This window comes from Capricornis sumatraensis, chromosome 2 (assembly GCF_032405125.1).
Source record: "Capricornis sumatraensis isolate serow.1 chromosome 2, serow.2, whole genome shotgun sequence".
Taxonomy (NCBI): Eukaryota; Metazoa; Chordata; class Mammalia; order Artiodactyla; family Bovidae; genus Capricornis; species Capricornis sumatraensis.
The window spans coordinates 96,279,345-96,298,591 of NC_091070.1; the positions used below are offsets into that span (position 1 = coordinate 96,279,345).

Below are 19,247 nucleotides of genomic sequence, written 5' to 3' on the forward strand. Positions count from 1 at the left end.
TCTAGAGCCAGACATCCTGGAATGTGAAGTCAAGTGGACCTTAGAAAGCATCACTACGAACAAAGCTAGTGGAGGTGATGGAATTCCAGTTGAGCTATTTCAAATCCTGAAAGATGATGCTGTGAAAGTGCTGCACTCAGTATGCCTGCAAATTTGAAAAACTCAGCAGTGGCCACAGGACTGGAAAAGCTCAGTTTTCATTCCAATCCCAAAGAAAGGAAATGCCAAAGAATGCTCAAACTACCACACAATTGCACTCTTCTCACAAGCTAGTAAAGTAATGCTCAAAATTCTCCAAGCCAGGCTTCAGCAATACGTGAACCATGAACTTCCTGATGTTCAAGCTGCATTTAGAAAAGGCAGAGGAACCAGAGATCAAATTGCCAACATCTGCTGGATCATGGAAATAGCAAGAGAGTTCCAGAAAAACATCTATTTCTGCTTTATTGACTATGCCAAAAATCTTTGACTGTGTGGATCACAATAAACTGTGGAAAATTCTGAGAGAAATGGGAATACCAGACCACCTGACCTGCCTCTTGAGAAATCTATGTGCAGGTCAGGAAGCAACAGTTAGAACTGGGCATGGAAAAACAGACTGGTTCCAAATAGGAAAAGGAGTACATCAAGGCTGTATTTTGTCACCCTGCTTATTTAACTTCTATGCAGAATACATCATGAGAAACACTGGGCTGGAAGAGGCACAAGCTGGAATCAAGATTGCTGGGAGAAATATCGATAGCCTCAGATATGGAGATGACACCACCCTTTATGGCAGAAAGTGAAGAGGAACTAAAAAGCCTCTTGATGAAAGTGAAAGAGAAGAGTGAAAAAGTTGGCTTAAAGCTCAACATTCAGAAAATGAAGATCATGGCATCTGGTCCCATCACTTCATGGGAAATATAGATGGGGAAACAGTGGAAACAGTGTCAGACTTTATTTTTTGGGCTCCAAAATCACAGCAGATGGTGACTGCAGCCATGAAATTAAAAGACGCTTACTCCTTGGAAGAAAAATTATGACCAACCTAGATAGCATACTCAAAAGCAGAGACATTACTTTGCCAACAAAGGTCCGTCTAGTCAAGGATATGGTTTTTCCAGTGGTCATGTATGGATGTGAGAGTTGGACTGTGAAGAAAGCTGTGAGCCAAAGAATTGATGCTTTTGAACTGTGGTGTTGGAGAAGGCTCTTGAGAGTCCCTTGGACTGCAAGAAGATCCAACCAGTCCATTCTAAAGGAGATCAGTCCTGGGTGTTCTTTGGAAGGACTGATGCTAAAGCTGAAACTCCAGTACTTTGGCCACCTCATGCGAAGAGTTGACTCCTTGGAAAAGACTCTGATGCTGGGAGGGATTGGGGGCTGGAAGAGAAGGGGACGACAGAGGATGAGATAGTTGGATGACATCACCGACTCGATGGACATGAGTTTGAGTGAACTCTGGGAGTTAGTGATGGACAGGGAGGCCTGCTGTGCTGCAATTCATGGGGTCACAAAGACAGGACTGAGTGACCTGAACGGAACTGATGGTTGGTATGGGGAGTAGATAATTCAGATTGCCTGACAGTTGAGAGCTTTGGTGAACAATAGGTCCTGGTTACTGACCTTTTGCTAAGATATTTCCTTTATTTTTCTTGGGACTAACTCATTAGGACCCAAGCTGTTTTCTGTGATTGTAACAACCTACTCAACTTTAGAAATTTAATGTAGTTCTATTTAATTTTTAGGATAGTGTGTTCAAATGCTTAAAAATTCAGAAGTTTCTATGAAACAGTCCAGTTTCCATTTTCAAAGTCAATTAATATTACCAGCTCATTGTGTTCTCTTCCGGAGATACTTGATACATATGCAATCAATAACACTTGTGCATATGTAAATAATTTTATGTCTATCTATCCATACCCAGTAATCGATCTATCTCAGCAGTCATCCCATCTCAATACATGGGGAGCTTTCTCCTTTTATTCTCTTTGACTGTCCTAATATTTCATTGCTTCAGTGTATCATTTATTTTAACCAGCCCGTGATGATGGACTTTTAGGTTGTTTTCAACCTTTGCATTACAGTGTCCCTGTAATAAACAACCTTCTATGTATATGAAATTCTGTACAAGTGTGAATGACTGTATCAGTAATGTAAAAGAGTGGTAGACTTGCTGGGTCAATAAACATACGCATATGGACTTTGGTAGATTTTGTACTGTCAAAGTACTCTTCACAAAGTTTGTGTCAGTTTATACTACCACTGTTTTCCCAGCCTGTGCTAAGAAAATGTCACTAAATGCATTCATCTTTGCCAATCTAATATGTAAAAAATAAGATCTCAAAAAATATATATATCCAGGTATAAATTGGCATTTTTTCGAAAAGTGAGGATGAACATGTTTTCATGGGTCTAAGACAGAGGATGAGATGGTTGGATGGCATCACCAACTCAAACGACACAAATATGGGTAAACTCTGGGATTTGGTGATGGTTAGGGAGGCCTGGTGTGCTGCAGTCCTTGGGATCACAGAGTAGGACATGACCGAGCGACTGAACAAAACTGAACTGAAGAGCCTGTGGTATTCCCTTTTCTGTGGACTATCTGTACACCTTTTGCTCAAATTTCTATTGAGTTATTGGTCTTTTCACATGGATTTAATAGGAGATCTTCATGTGTGGGATAAATTAGCCATTGTCTGTGACTTAAGCTGCAAATATTTTTCTGAATGTTGGTTTTTACTTTGCTTGTTTTTTCCCATGGATCTATTTTTTATTTGAAAATAATAGAATTTATCATTACCTTTCATCTTATCTTTTTTCTCTTTTTTTATGCTTAGGACAGATTCCACATGTGAAGATTATTAAAGATTATAATCTGGTTTCTTCTAATACTTCTGTGGTTTTCTTGTTTATATTATAATCTTTGACCACTACAGAATTTATTTTGGTGTAAAATATGAGATGTTGGTGTAATTACCTTTTTTCCTAGCTGCTCGAGCACCTTTTTGTGATAATCTATCTTTCCCTAATAGTTTTAAATTCACCTTTATCATATATTTAGTGTTCATGTATGTATTTTGGGTCTATTCCTGGACTTCATATTATTTCCTGTTAATCTGTGACTCTGTTCATGCATACTTATCATACTTTTTATGGTAATATTTTGTGTTTTATTTTACATATATGACGTTGCATACAACATTCTGTAACTCACTTTTTTCATTCAAAATTTTGTTTTCACAGATAGCTAGTGGGAACCTGCTGTACAGTGGGAGCTCGGCTTAGAGCTCTGTGGTGATCTACCTGGATGGGATGGGGGTGGTGGCAGGAGGGAAGTCCAAGAGGGAGGGGACATATGCACACATATAGCTGATTCACTTTGTTGTACAGCAGAAATTAACACACAATTGTAAAGCAACTATACCCCAGGGGAAAAAAATACCTGGTCTCAAGATCTATTCGCGTTGATCCATGTAAACCTAGTTCATTGATTTTTGACTGGTAAACTGTATTCTTCACTGTATAAGCATACTTAAATATACTATACTGTATTTATCAAATGCATTAGTTGATGCAAATTTGCACAGGTGAGTTTGTGGCTGATAGGGAATCTCTGCAGTGCTTGCCTGTACTCGGGGAATAGGCAGCATTCTAGGTGAGTATAATGAGAAAGAAGTGTCAGTTCATCCTTACCACCATCCATATCTGACATGATAGCAAAGTGTCCGGTCACTTAATGGGTCAAGTTAAATACTTCCTGAATCTGACATCACTGTAAGTGGCACAGAGGAAACTTGGTCTAGGCTAAGACTCCTAAAGAGGTAACTGAAATGATCACTATCTCTCCTTGAGAAAGAACACACAGAGGAATAAAGAAAGAAGCATGTCCACTCTGACTAGAATGAAGATTCAACACAAAATAATTCTTCTCTGAATAGTAATGTCAGGAAGTTGCATTCTCATTTCTGAGCCTCTAGATATGGATCAGGAAGTTTCTACAGTATTTTCAAGGATGTTTGAAGTTGACCTGGGATGGCAGAGGATAGCAAAGTCCACTTCTGTAGCCATTATCCTCTGCCTCCTTGAACTCGAAGCACCTAAATGCTCATTAGCTAGTGTCTTAACTTGGTGGGAAGGAGAAATCAGGAAGAGAAAAAAGAAGCCTCCTTGTGGGAGGTCATTCTCCAGAATCTTTTCTGAAGTCGATGAAGGCCAGCTGCAGCGTGTCCTCCTGGAACCCAGACACCGGGCCAGATCTGGCCAACTGTCCACATTCTCTGACATCCAAGTTGACCTGCTGTAATGCTTCCAAGATGAGCTGCCGTACTTCAGCTTCCAGCAAAAGTTGCATCAAAGAAGTGGCTAAATGCTTGCAAGCTGACATACATGCAGTCTGGGCCACCTTTCCAGGAAGGTGTGTGAACATAGCAAAGGTGCTATATAGAAAGGCAGTGAGGTCTACTAGGTAATCACTTGCTTTGCTGCCCAAATCTCCTGTCATCCAGTCATAGCCAGCCAGCTGTAGAAACTGGTCAATTTCCTGGTTTCAGTTGGTATAAATCTCTTCTTCAGCTGCATGTCACGGTGCCATACAGCTTGGTAGCATGAACTGTCCCTGGAAGCACATTAGTGATATTGATGACAAATTCTTTCAAGTACTTACAGGATTTCTCCAGGTGTGTTGTGTTGATAATAATCTGGACAAGCTCAGTAAATCCAATATTCTTCCTTTTAATGACATTCTGCAGAGAGTTGCTTAGAGTCCTAGTCAGCAATGGGTCTATAGATTTACAAATCATGTCATCAACTTCAGCTGAGCTCAGATGAAGATCTGAAAACTTCAGACAGGCGTAGATAAATTCTTTAATTTGGTTGTATGCTCTTGGCACAAATTCAAAAAATGGAAACTTTTGGAAATGGTTGCTTTTCCAGCTCTGTATCTTGGAATGGGAATTGTCCTACCATCTTTTTATACATCTCAGGACTGTAGTTGTCAGAATCAAGTATGTTTCTGAAAATGTCTGACCGCTTCTTTAGCAAAGTTTAACTATACTGGTCTCTGATTTCTGGCAGAATGTCAAAAAACTGATTTACAGGAAAACCATACACCTGAAGTGTCAACAAAAAGCATAATGAGGTTCTTGAAATCTAACATGAGGTTTGGATCAGAGCAGTAAGATGAGTGAGTACGGAGTGCTGCGATGGTTTTTGAAAGTGCCATTTCCCACAGTTCACCAATGTGGGCTCTATTTACCAAGTCCTGCATTGTATGTAAAATGTGATCTTCACAAAAGAAAAAGCCGACAATTTGATTGAAATATTTCCTGTAGCCATCTAAAGTTTTATGCGTGTTAGACAGAGGCTGGAGCACCAAACAAGCCTGTTTTTTTCCTCTGTTTTCGGTAATAGTTCTCAAATGTTTCCCAGACCCCCAGGACAGAATATGTGTAGACATTGATAAACAGGAGAGAAATCAACCAAATCTTGGGTCCCTTCATCATCTTCCTCATCTTTAACATCCAGAATTCCTGAATCCTGTTCAGACTTGGGGCTAGTGCTTTCTATCTCTGTATCCAAAAATTGTATATGCTTCTTTCTTAGATTTTTCTATTCTGGGTTGTTGCAAGATAATGGTATCCAGGTTTCTTTTTCGTTGAGCTTGCTTCGCGGCAGTCTCTCCAGTTTTGTCTGAATGTTGCGAATACTCTCTAGAAAGTCTTTGAGATCAAACATAGACACATCCTTAGTTTCTTCTAGAAGCCTGGGGATATTGTCTACCCTCACCTTGCAGAATCGATAGTGGCTTACTTGAGGCAGACAGGTATGTTCTACCTATATTCCAGAGTTTTCAGTTCAGGGTAATGCCGTTTAGTTTTCATCTGGTCCCTCAGTTTGCTATACATCTCCAGGACTAGAAGACACAAAATTAACTTATCAGCAGTGGCAGAAATATTTCTCTGTTGTCGTTGACACTGCTTCAGCTCTTCTATCGCTATTACCAAGTCCTTTCCCTCGTGTTGTAGTTTTCTACTAGTATCTGTCACTTGATGTTTGAGTTCCTGGGCTTCTCTCACTTTCAGCAGGTCTATTATAGAGTCCACAAAGCCCTAATAAATGAAAGTTGCACAATTTCTCGGTCATGATTGCAGATGTGAGTTTCAAGCTTCTCCATGAATGGTCTGTGTTGTTTACAATCATTGACAGACCTGAGTGTGGGCTGGATGCGGGCCATGTGGGTGCTCCAGGTCTCTCTCTCTCTTTTTTTTTTTTTTTGGCTTCACAGTGCTTTAACAGGAACAGAGTTGAATATGACATTGTCTGACAGAAGAATGAACAGTTTGCTGAATAAAAGCCCCGAGTCAGGATATATACACAGCAAAAATGGGGCCTTAAGGCTCTCAGCACTTGTGCACAATGAAAGAAGGAATCTTTAAAAACAAATAGTCAATAACAGATACAGATAAAAAAGGCAGCAACACCACCAACACTGGGAAGCTGGGAAAGGGAGCAAAGCCTCTCTCTAGGGGCTGCTTAGGCCAGGCAGCCAGAGAGCTGGTTTGTCTCAGGGAACTTCAACATTTACATGGACGTAAACCCCATATTGGAGAAGACAATGGCAACCCACTCCAGTACTCTAGCCTGGCAAATCCCATGGATGGAGGAGCCGGGTAGGCTGCAGTCCATGGGGTCGCAAGGAGTCAGACATGACTGAGCGACTTCACTTTCACTTTTCACTTTCATGCATTGGAGAAAGAAATGGCAACCCACTCCAGTGTTCTTGCCTGGAGAATCCTAGGGATGGGGGAGCCTGGTGGGCTGCCGTCTCTGGGGTTGCACAGAGTTGGACACGACTAAAGCGACTTAGCAGCAGCAGCAGCAGACCCCATATTAAAATCCAATCCTCAAACTCTCTGTCAGAATCAGTAATCCTTTTCCCCAAGACTATATAAAGAACTCCAATCGTTCCATGATAGGAAGCCTAATAAGCAAAGAGCCCCCACTTTTGACCTGACACCAGAGTAAACCTGCTGCCATCCTACAACTTGGGATAGACATCAGGCCCCAGCAAACCAAAGATCACCTCCCAGAGAGAAGCCCAGGAAAGCTGCCAGCCTCAAGAAGCTGCTTCAGACTAAGATTTAGGAAATCTATACCCAGCTTCAAACCCTAGCTCAGCTTCTGGGGAGAATGCTGGGGTTCCATGGGAAACAAGTACAGGCAGTTCAATAACCCTGTGACCAAGGTGGGGAGGGCAGCAACACCTCTTGCCCCTAAGCCCCATTCAACAGCTCAAAGTGCTTAAGAGAAGTCAGACTGTGGTTTGTTCATGTGTTTCTACTTTGTGGCAGCACTGAATAGCATGGGGGTGGAAGGAGGGAGAATGGAAGTGTCACGCGAGTGTACGTGCCTCGGTTTTTGTCTCGTCACAACTAAGATTTGGAATGATGGACATTAAAGCCCCCTCGGCATGTCACAGCTCTCAGGTCTTGGATAGACCGTGTTATAGCTCTCAGGTCTCGAATGGACCATGTTATAGCTCTTAGACCAATCAGTGTTACAGCTCTATTTTATTTAGAAGATAGCGGGAAAATCCATCTTCGAGGCGTGAGGGCACGTCTCTCCAAAGATGCGAAGAGACGAGTGCCCCAGCGCACAGGAGAGAGAGAGAGAGCTGGCTTTGGCTCTTCTTTTTTTTTTTTTTTTAATTTTTATTTTTACTTTATTTTACTTTACAATACTGTATTGGTTTTGCCATACATTGACATGAATTCACCACGGGTGTACATGCGATCCCAAACATGAACCTCCCTCCCACCTCCCTCCCCACAACATCCCTCTGGGTCATCCCCGTGCACCAGCCCCAAGCATGCTGTATCCTGCATCGGACATAGACTGGTGATTCGATTCTTACATGATAGTATACATGTTTCAATGCCATTCTCCCAAATCATTCCACACTCTCCCTCTCCCTCTGAGTCCAAAAGTCCATTCTAAACATCTGTGTCTTTTTTGCTGTCTTGCATACAGGGTCATCATTGCCATCTTCCTAAATTCCATATATATGTGTTAGTATACTGTATTGGTGTTTTTCTTTCTGGCTTACTTCACTCTGTATAATCGGCTCCAGTTTCATCCATCTCAACAGAACTGATTAAAATGTATTCTTTTTAACGGCTGAGTAATACTCCATTGTGTCTATGTACCACAGCTTTCTTATCCATTCATCTGCTGATGGACATCTAGGTTGTTTCCATGTCCTGGCTCTTCTTTTTATATGTTTCTCTCTCCCTGGGCCTGTCCTATGTAAACTGGGCCAGCCAGGAGTGTCGTTTGTTTTCCCTGAGGTCCTCACTCAGGTCCTTGGACCTTCCTTTGTTCTATTTTCGCGGGCTTTTCCCTTCCTTGTCTTTTAGCCACTGCCAATCTGGACTCCTTTTCCCTATTCTACCTACTTAACAGAAGGAAGAGAGTGGTGATGTTCTTCCCTACCACTGGGAGGTACCTAGAAAATGATCCACTCCCACACTTCAAGGAGTTCATCTGGCAGTGGTGAGTTTCCCCCAGCCTTCAAGCCACCAAACTTGCAAAGCTAACCCGTAAAAGTAGCAAGGGCTTGGGGAGTGAGAGCTGCTGGCGCAGCCCATACTGACTCACCTGCTGGTGAGCAAGAAACAGGCAGCCGGAGTGGGGAGCCACAAAGGAGAGACTAGCCAACAGGATCTCCTCGACTTTCCTGTGGCTTTCTTCTGATTCTGAAGCAGCCATGATGATGGGCTCAAAAGACCCACACACCTTGCTCCATACAACAGACTGCTTAGACTCTAGAATTACTGCTATGAAAAGTAACAAGGGAGAGAGTATAGCAAAAGAATCTCTTGGGAAAACTGGGAAAAGGCCTAGAGAAAATGAGAGCTTCAGGGGTCTCTTCCACCTTCCCCAAAGGAAAAAGTTCATGCAGGTAGGAAAGGCAGGGTCTTTCCCTGCTCATCATTCCTGGTTAAACCTAAGAGTAAGAAAATGCCCCTGGACTTGCAGCATCAATATGTATCCAAGTGCCCCATCAGCATAAGACCCCCCCACCCCCCACCCCCAGGTTAGCCTTCTGGTATGGGTAAATGCCCAAGAAATTGCCCCCATCCACTCCCCAACTCCAAGCAGAGGGCATCTGCCTGTGGTTTCCCACGTCTCCTCAGAGAAGAGGATCCCAGTAGAGTGCCTGCGGTATAGTCAGGTACCAAGGGACACAACGCCAGACAGTCTATCAGGCCAGGGGATGGGCAGACAACTTCAGATAAGAGAGAGAGAGGCTTCGTGCAAAAACCAATGTCAGTTCAGCAGGAAAGTAGAGGGCAAGTGGTAAGAGGGGCTCCTACTGGCACACCTTCCCGGGGACAGTTCCTGTCAGTTGCCTCCTCCTGCAGGAACATGTGTAGGCAGCGTTCGTTCGGAGCCAGTGGGTGCCCATAAGTTTTGTTAATAAACTATTGCAGGCCCTGCCTCCTTTCTTCAATAAGAGACTCCTCAAAGATCCCTTCATCTCCTCGGATAGGGAGCTGCCGCTTCAAGGCTTTCCCAGGGAGTGGTGGTACTACAATCTTGCTGTCTCGCTGCAGCTCATTTTTCAGCCACTCACAGTCACTGTAGCGCCGTTGTACACAGGATGCTTCAGTTTGACGAGTCCTTCGATTGGTCGGCATGCGAACCTCACAGGCGGTGAGGCGCGCGCAGCCCAGGCCCACCGTCTGTGGACTGAATATGGCGGTCTCCAGGAAGTTACTCCGAGGCCCGTCAGCGTCGGCCAGGTCCTCCGGCGTCGAGTAGAGACGCGGAGTGTCAGCTACTGCCGTGTTGACATCTTTCCGAAGGAGAGACTGGGACCGGGGACAGAGGCCGAAGGCAGGAGCCTGCTCTGGATCTCTTGAAGAACCCGTTTGAGCTCTGCCACCTTACCCAGCTTGGTAAGCCCCGCAGCGCGTCCCCTCCTGCTCCGCTCGGCTTTCACTCCCTCAGTCTCCTCTCTCCCTCCAGGGTTCAGAGGCTCCTCAGCCTCCGGCCGCCTGCAGGACGACCTTCATGCGGTTTTAATTATTGTCACCTTATAATATGCTTTAATATCTAAACAGGCTAGTCACCATTTTCACTCTTCGTTTTAAGAATTTTCTTTTCCTATACTGTCATATTACATATGAATATGAAAGACTAATTTTAACATATTGTTATTAAAATATGTGTATATTCAAAAATCCTTTCATTACTTTTATTAGGACTGCCTTACAGTATGGCTTAGTTTACAAAGATTTGATCTTTTTTGGCAGTATTCCTGGTTTACAATGGTTGCTGCTGCTGCTGCTGCTGCTAAGTCGCGTCAGTCGTGTCCAACTCTGTGCGACCCCATAGACGGCAGCCCATCAGGCTCCCCCATCCCTGGGATTCTACAGGCAAGAACACTGGAGTGGGGTGCCAGTTAGTTTCTTGCATATATATAGACAATATATATGTATTCAGATACATATATATATTTCTTTTCATATTCTTTTCCATTGAGAGTTTCCGGTTAATAGATACACACTACTGCTAAGTCACTTCAGTCGTGTCCAACTCTGTGCAACCCCGCCCACCAGGCTCCCCCGTCCCTGGGATTCTCCAGGCAAGGACACTGGAGTGGGTTGCCATTTCCTTCTCCAATGCATGAAAGTGAAAAGTGAAAGTGAAGTCGCTCAGTCGTGTCCAACTCTTTGAGACCCCATGGACTGCAGCCTTCCAGGCTCCTCCGTCCATGGGATTTTCCAGGCTAGAGTACTGGAGTGGGGTGCCCTTGCCTTCTCCAATACACACTACTACTATATATGAAATAGATAAGCAACAGGACTACTGTATAGCATGGGATATTATATTTAATATCTTATAATACCCTGCAATATAGTATATTTAATATCTTAATATAGTATATAGTTATATAATAAATATAATTACTATAATTACTAATTAATTATAGTATAATTATGTTATAGCATATATATAGTATAAATAGTAGTACATATAGTATATATACTATATATAATATGTAAGAATTACATAATTACTATATAATAATTATAATTTAAAATATATTATTAAATTATATAATGACATAAATGAATTGTAGTAAATATAATTATATATGAGCATATATAATTAATGATTTTAATAATTGCATATAATTATATAACAATTATCTAGTGCTTATATTATATATTGAGATATTAAATATATTATCTTATAGGTTATTATAAGATATTAAATATAATTTCCCATGCAATACAGTAGTCCTTGTGGCTTATCTATTTTATATATAGCAGTGTGTACCTATTAACCCCAAACTGTCACTTTGTGCTTTCATTCCCCCTCCGTTGGCAACAACCATAAGTTTGTTTTCTTTGTGCATCTGTTTCTATTTTGAAAATAAGTTTATTTGTATCATTATTTTAGATCCCACATACAAGTGATATCACATGATACTTATCTTTCTCTAATTTATTTCACTTACTATGATAAAAAGATATGGTATCTTGATGATAAAGATCTCTGACGTGTGTCTTCCTGTCTAGCACTATCTTATGCCAAGAAAAAGTTGGCTTAAAGCTCAACATTCAGAAAACGATCATGGCATCCGGTCCCATCACTTCATGGGAAATAGATGGGGAAACAGTGGAAACAGTGTCAGACTTTATATTTTGGGGCTCCAAAATCACTGCAGATGGTAACTGCAGCCATGAAATTAAAAGACGCTTACTCCTTGGAAGAAAAGTTATGATCAACCTAGATAGATAGCATATTCAAAAGCAGAGACATTACTTTGCCGACTAAGATCCGTCTAGCCAAGGCTACGTGGTTTTTCCTGTGGTCTTGTATGGATGTGAGAGTTGGACTGTGAAGAAGGCAGAGCACCGAAGAATTGATGCTTTTGAACTGTGGTGTTGGAGAAGACTCTTGAGAGTCCCTTGGACTGCAAGGAGATCCACCCAGTCCATTCTGAAGGAGATCAGCCCTGGGATTTCTTTGGAAGGAATGATGCTAAAGCTGAAACTCCAGTACTTTGGCCACCTCATGAGAAGAGTTGACTCATTGGAAAAGACTCTGATGCTGGGAGGGATTGGGGGCAGGAGGAGAAGGGGACAACAGAGAATGATATGGCTGGATGGCATCATGGACTCGATGGATGTGAGTCTGAGTGAACTCCGGGAGTTGGTGATGGACAGGGAGGCCTGGCGTGCTGCGATTCATGGGGATGCAAAGAGTCGGACACGACTGAGCGACTGAACTGAACCAAACTGAACCGAACATGGGTACCATTCTGGAAGCTTTTAACAAAAAGTATCAAGCTTTTAAATGCATTATGTGCCAAGGATTTAAAGTGGGCCTTGTATAAGTGCACCAAAAATTTCTATTTTAGGACTTGGACAGACATCTTGATTCTCTGTGTTATGGTTATGTCTCTAAAATTAATAGTAAGGATTTTAAATTTAAATACATATAAAGAACCTTAAAAATTCATATTCTAGTAATGTTTGAAAAGAATATAATTAGAGATATGTAGAAGTATGTATAAGAATGCTTAGTATAGCATTTTTCATAACAACAAAAATTGGAAATAATATAAATACTTACCAGTAGAGGCTTGATTAAATTATGGTAATCTTTATCTTAAAATACCATTCAGTGAGTCAAATTTTTTCTTTTCATAAATATTTATTACCATAAATATTCTAGTTGCAATTTTAAATGTAAAAGCAAAGGTTTAATTAGTCTGTTTCTAATTTGTTTTTAAAAGTTGAATGTTTATGTATTATTTATATATTCTTTGAAAAAAGACAAGAAGTCAGTAAACAAAAATGTTAGCATTAGCCATCTATAGAGTTGCATTGTGCTTAATTTTATTTTTGCTTTGTGTTTTGTTGTATTTCCCCCTTTTCTATAAGGAGCAGGATTATTTTATAATAATTAATTCTTAATGAAATCTGTAACAATGAGCTTTCATAACAAGATTGCAGTGAAGAGGAGGCATAGGAGGGGTATCAGTAGGTGAAAAATATTTACTGAAATCAGAACAGCGTATAAATACTAAGTGATCCTCCACTTTATTTATGTTATATTTGCCTTTCTGAAGGGCACTGCGAGTTTGCAAAGTCCTGGAATCATGGTTGCATTATTGAATAGCTGATATATAAAAACATAGCTTCAAAAATGGTGGCTCGTAGGAAAAAACATGAAAGAAACACAATAGTAAAATTAGATGTGCAAAATTAGAAAAAAAGGAATCACTGGATAATTTTGCTATTTGCCAGTGTGCTTGACTGTACACATTTTGTACAGAACATAACAAAACATAACAAAACATAACAACAGGGATAGAGAAATCAACCATTGTTACAGTTTTCCTGTCCAAAAAAAAAAAATGGTCTTAACCATCTGTAAACTAGCAAAAAGAAAAAGAGGCTAATTACATGATTGTGATATGGATCAAGAGCAGATGAGGATGCCGATGTGTCTGCTCTGTTTTTACTGCTGCCGAAATACCTGCTTCCCATTGTGTGTTTATACGCTCTCAGGATGCACGTTGTCAACTATCTGTTGCTATTCCTGTGCTGTGTTTACTGCTCTCAGACACAAGGGAACAACTGAAAACTTACTTGAACTCAATCTGAAGAAGTGAAGATTTCTCTTTTGTTAGGTTCTATTTGAAGTATTTATGGAATTGCACTTTCCTTTTATTCCAAAATTCTTTTATTGCTGAGTTTTGAAATGTTTTTTCCTGAATTTTATAAGAAATTAAATTTATAAGACACATGGATTTTTTCTCTGGAGACTTCAATAACTAACCACTGTGGGCTGAAATTTTGTTGACACATGAGTGCAACTTTTAATCAATGAAAGAGCATCAGGGTTTAAAATGAAACAAGATTTACAATGGCAACCCTTTGTTTGCAGGGGTGGGGGGACAGATGGGGAGAATAAAATTTTTCCTTGAAAATGTGTGGTTTTTATTCACTGCTGACCCTTGACCTTACAACATGAGTTATTTATAATCAAATGTTTTTCTAGGAAATGGTGATTTTTCTCAGGTTGAGAAATAGGACCCAGTGTTCTCAAACTGTTACAGTATAGAATTAGTTCTACCCTCACCTACAGCTTCATTCAAAATCTGTTATTGAACACATACTATGTGCAAGAGCCTGAAGATGTAAAGATAAATAAGACATGGTTGATGCTCTCAAGAAGGGGTCAGTTCAGTTCAGTTCAGTTCAGTCGCTCAGTCGTGTCCGACTCTTTGCGACCCCATGAATCGCAGCACGCCAGGCCTCCCTGTCCATCACCAACTCCCGGAGTTCACTCAGATTCACGTCCATCGAGTCCGTGATGCCATCCAGCCATCTCATCCTCTGTCGTCCCCTTCTCCTCCTGCCCCCAATCCCTCCCAGCATCAGAGTCTTTTCCAATGAGTCAACTCTTCGCATCAGGTGGCCAAAGTACTGGAGTTTCAGCTTTAGCATCATTCCTTCCAAAGAAATCCCAGGGCTGATCTCCTTCAGAATGGACTGGTTGGATCTCCTTGCAGTCCAAGGACTCTCAAGAGTCTTCTCCAACACCACAGTTCAAAGGCATCAATTCTTCGGCGCTCAGCCTTCTTCACAGTCCAACTCTCACATCCATACATGACCAAAGGAAAAACCATAGCCTTGACTAGACGGACCTTTGTTGGCAAAGTAATATTTCTGCTTTTGAATATGCTATCTAGGTTGGTCATAACTTTTCTTCCAAGGAGTAAGCGTCTTTTAATATCATGGCTGCAGTTACCATCTGCAGTGATTTTGGAGCCCCCAAACATAAAGTCTGCCACTGTTTCCACTGTTTCCCCATCTATTTCCCATGAAGTGATGGGACCAGATGCCATGATCTTCGTTTTCTGAATGTTGAGCTTTAAGCCAACTTTTTCACTCTCCTCTTTCACTTTCATCAAGAGGCTTTTTAGTTTCTCTTCACTTTCTGCCGTAAGGGTGGTGTCATCTGCATATCTGAGGTTATTGATATTTGTCCCGGCAATCTTGATTCCAGCTTGTGCCTCTTCCAGTCCAGCGTTTCTCATGATGTACTCTGCATATAAGTTAAATAAGCAGGATTAAGGTCCCTCTAGTCAAGGCTATGGTTTTTCCTGTGGTCATGTATGGATGTGAGAGTTGGGCTGTGGAGAAGGCTGAGTGCTGAAGAATTGATGTTTTTGAACTGTGGTGTTGGAGAAGACTCTTGAGAGTCCCCTGGACTGCAAGGAGATCCAACCAGTCCATTCTGAAGGAGATCAACCCTGGGATTTCTTTGGAAGGAATGATGCTAAAGCTGAAGCTCCAGTACTTTGGCCACCTCATGTGAAGAGTTGACTCATTGGAAAAGACTCTGATGCTGGGAGGGATTGGGGGCAGGAGGAGAAGGGGACGACAGAGGATGAGATGGCTGGATGGCATCACTCGATGGACGTGAGTCTGAGTGAACTCTGGGAGATGGTGATGGACAGGGAGGCCTGGCGTGCTGCGATTCATGGGGTCGCAAAGAGTCGGACACGACTGAGCAACTGAACTGAACTGACGATATACACCTTAACGTACTCCTTTTCCTATTTGGAACCAGTCTGCTGTTCCATGTCCAGTTCTAACTGTTGCTTCCTGACCTGCATACAGATTTCTCAAGAGGTAGATCAGGTGGTCTGGTATTCCCATCTCTTTCAGAATTTTCCAGAGTTTATTGTGATCCACACAGTCAAAGGCTTTGTCATAGTCAATAAAGCAGAAATAGATGTTTTTCTGGAACTCTCTTGTTTTTTCCATGATCCAGCGGATGTTGGCAATCTGATCTCTGGTTCCTCTGCCTTTTCTAAAACCAGCTGGAACATCAGGAAGTTCACGGTTCACAAGAAGGGTTAGATGAATGAAAGGCAGAAACCAGGTAAGAATATAGTTGTAGTATAAACTCCACTTACCTGGTATTGTGAAAAATGAAAGAGGAGCATGTGGACTCTGACCCTATATAGAAATTTCATCCAGTGGGTGGCATCCTCAGTGGAATGGAGTAATAATGCTAATAATGATTGACGGCGAAGACAACAGTGATAACAGGGCCAGACATTGTGCTCAATACTTTACACATATTAATACATTACCTGTTTAGGCTTTGTCATAGTTCAGTGAAGTAGGTGGTACAGTAATTTCTTTTTACAAATGATGAAACAAGAGGCACAGCTAAGATGCAAACCTGGGTCCATTTTATTCGGAGTCCAAACCCTTATAAAGTTCATGCTTTGAAGTTCCACATACTAAATCTTCTTGCTGAATACCTACTGGTAAGTTATTTCACCTCTTAGAAAAGGCAGAGGAACCAGAGATCAAATTGCCAACATCCACTGGATCATAGAAAAAGCAAGAGAGTTCCAGAAAAACATCTAATTCTGCTTTATTGACTATGACAAAGCCTTTGACTGTGTGGATCACAATAAACTCTGGAAAATTCTGAAAGAGATGGGAATACCAGACCACCTAACCTGCCTCTTGAGAAATCTGTATGCAGGTCAGGAAGCCACAGTTAGAACTGGACATGGAACAACAGACTGGTTCCAAATAGGAAAAGGAGTACGTCAAGGCTGTAGATTGTCACCCTGCTTATTTAACTTATATGCAGAGTACATCATGAGAAATGCTGGACTGGAAGAAACACAAGCTGGAATCAAGATTACTGGGAGAAATATCAGTAACCTCAGATATGCAGATGACACCACCCTCATGGCAGAAAGAGAAGAGGAGCTAAAAAGCCTCTTGATGAAAGTGAAAGAGGAGAGTGAAAAAGTTGGCTTAAAGCTCAACATTCAGAAAACTAAGATCAGGGCATCTGGTTCCATCACTTCATGGGAAATAGATGGGGAAACAGTAGAAACAGTGTCAGACTTTATTTTTTGGGCTCCAAAATCACTGCAGATGGTGACTGCAGCCATGAAATTAAAAGACACTTACTCCTTGGAAGAAAAGTTATGACCCAACCTAGATAGTATATTCAAAAGCAGAGACATTACCTTACCAACTAAGGTCTGTCTAGTCAAGGCTATGGTTTTTCCTGTGGTCATGTATGGATGTGAGAGTTGGACTGTGAAGAAGGCTGAGCGCCGAAGAATTGATGCCTTTGAACTGTGGTGTTGGAGAAGACTCTTGAGGGTCCCCTGGACTGCAAGGAGATCCAACCAGTCCATTCTGAAGGAGATCAACCCTGGGATTTCTTTGGAAGGAATGATGCTAAAGCTGAAACTCCAGTACTTTGGCCACCTCATGCAAAGAGTTGACTCATTGGAAAAGACTCTGATGCTGGGAGGGATTGGGGGCAGGAGGAGAAGGGGACGACCCAGGATGATATGGCTGGATGGCATCATGGACTCGATGGACGTGAGTCTGAATGAACTCTGGGAGATGGTGATGGACAAGGAGGCCTGGCGTGCTGCGATTCATGGGGTTGCAAAGAGTCAGACACGACTGAGCGACTGAACTGAACTGACTGAAGCTTTGATTTCCTGCTTCGTAAAATGGTGATAATAACACCCGAGAATGCGGTCTGCCTCCTATATGATAGCTACCTCTCCTTCCTTCTTCCATGCCAACAGAACTCACCTCCAATCACTAAAGCTGAACACTCCAGATGCTCATGTTCTCAGCTGCCCTTACAGCAAGGGCCTGGACGCATGACCAAGTCCTGGCCCATGGAACCTGAGAGGGAAATCAAGGGGAGGAACAGTTCATCTCTAATAAAAATTAGTGCTAGGAATCTACTTTCACTTCCTGAAGTGAAGCCCAATAGTACTGTAGCCAACCTGCAATCCTAAAGAGCCGCCATGGACACGCTGAGGAGAGCTCCCAGAAGGTGGTGAGCAGAGGAGTCCGTGTTAACATCATGGAGCGATGTGGACAGTACATTTTCTTCCTTATTTAAACCACTTTTTTTTTTTAATTTAAACCACTTTTAATTGGATATTCTGTGACTCAAAGGTATTCCAAATTTATTGAGTTTTAGATGAGCTAAAGAGTGTACAAAGCACTTAGTATAATACTTGCATACAGTAAGTGCTCAAGAATAGAGGGTCTTATCATCTGCTTGGTCAAAGTTATCTAAGTGTGATTTTTGTTTTGTAGCTTTTGATCATTAGTAAGATACAGAGTTTTCTTTTCTCTTTTTAAATAACCATTTCTAAATTGACCAAATCTAGACTTATAAATAATATGTAAACCAAGTCACTGATACTCTTTGACTTCTCAAGGAATTAAGCATAGTGCAAAGTAACAGCTGGGGGCTTCACAGGTGGTGCAGTGGTAAAGAATCTGCCTACCAATACAGGAGACTCAGGAGACTTGTGTTCCACCCCTGGGTGGGGAAGTTCCTCTGGAGTAGGAAATGGCAACCGGTTCTTGTGTTCTTGGCTGGAAAATCCCATGGACAGAGGAACCTGGTGGGTTATAGTCCTTGGGGTTACAAATAATCAGACACAAGTGAGCACACAGGCAGAAATTAACAACTGAGTTGGCCCAGAGCACTGAGCTATCAGATATGCTGCTGGATCAATCATTAAATCCAGATCCATTCCAGAACTTGTATGAAAGTATTATAGGTATCCTCATGCATGCATGCTAAGCCACTTCAGTCATGTCTGACTCTCTGTGACCCTATGGACTGTAGCCTGCCAGGCTCCCCTATCCATGGGGATTCTCCAGGCAAGAATACTGGAGTGGGCTGCCATGACCTCCTCCAGGGGATCTTCCCGACCCAGGGATCGAACCTGAGTCTCTAATGTCTCCTGCACTGGCAAGTGTGTTCTTTACTACTAGTGCCACCTGGGAAGCCCAGGCTACTCATAAAGAGGCTTCTGTCTTTTTAAATTAAAATAACATACAACTGACCATCAAGAATGCACCTGGAACTCCGCTTTCCACCAGGTGAGCACTGTAGAAGTCATCAGTCTGCAACCTGGAAGAGGGCCCTCGCCTGAACTCGACCATGCTGGCACCGAGGTCTCAGACTTCTGGCCTCCAAAATGGTGAGAAATACGTTTCTGTTGTTTGTGAACAAAAACAAGGATGCACCTACAGTTAGACAAGGTGGGTTTATTAATCGGTGCAGAGAGGGAGGACACACATCATGGGGAATGATGGAGCACCTCAGTGAATGGGTGTTGGGATAGCGCTGCAGGATGGGGACTTGGG

General features: G+C 42.0%; 2 pseudogenes; both read right to left on the reverse strand.

The window, feature by feature from the left end:
- Positions 1-4,162: 4,162 nt before the first annotated feature.
- Positions 4,163-6,217, reverse strand: LOC138097360 (exocyst complex component 6B pseudogene; annotated as a pseudogene).
- Positions 6,218-6,905: 688 nt separating this feature from the next.
- Positions 6,906-19,043, reverse strand: LOC138097376 (sorting nexin-12-like; annotated as a pseudogene).
- Positions 19,044-19,247: the final 204 nt, after the last annotated feature.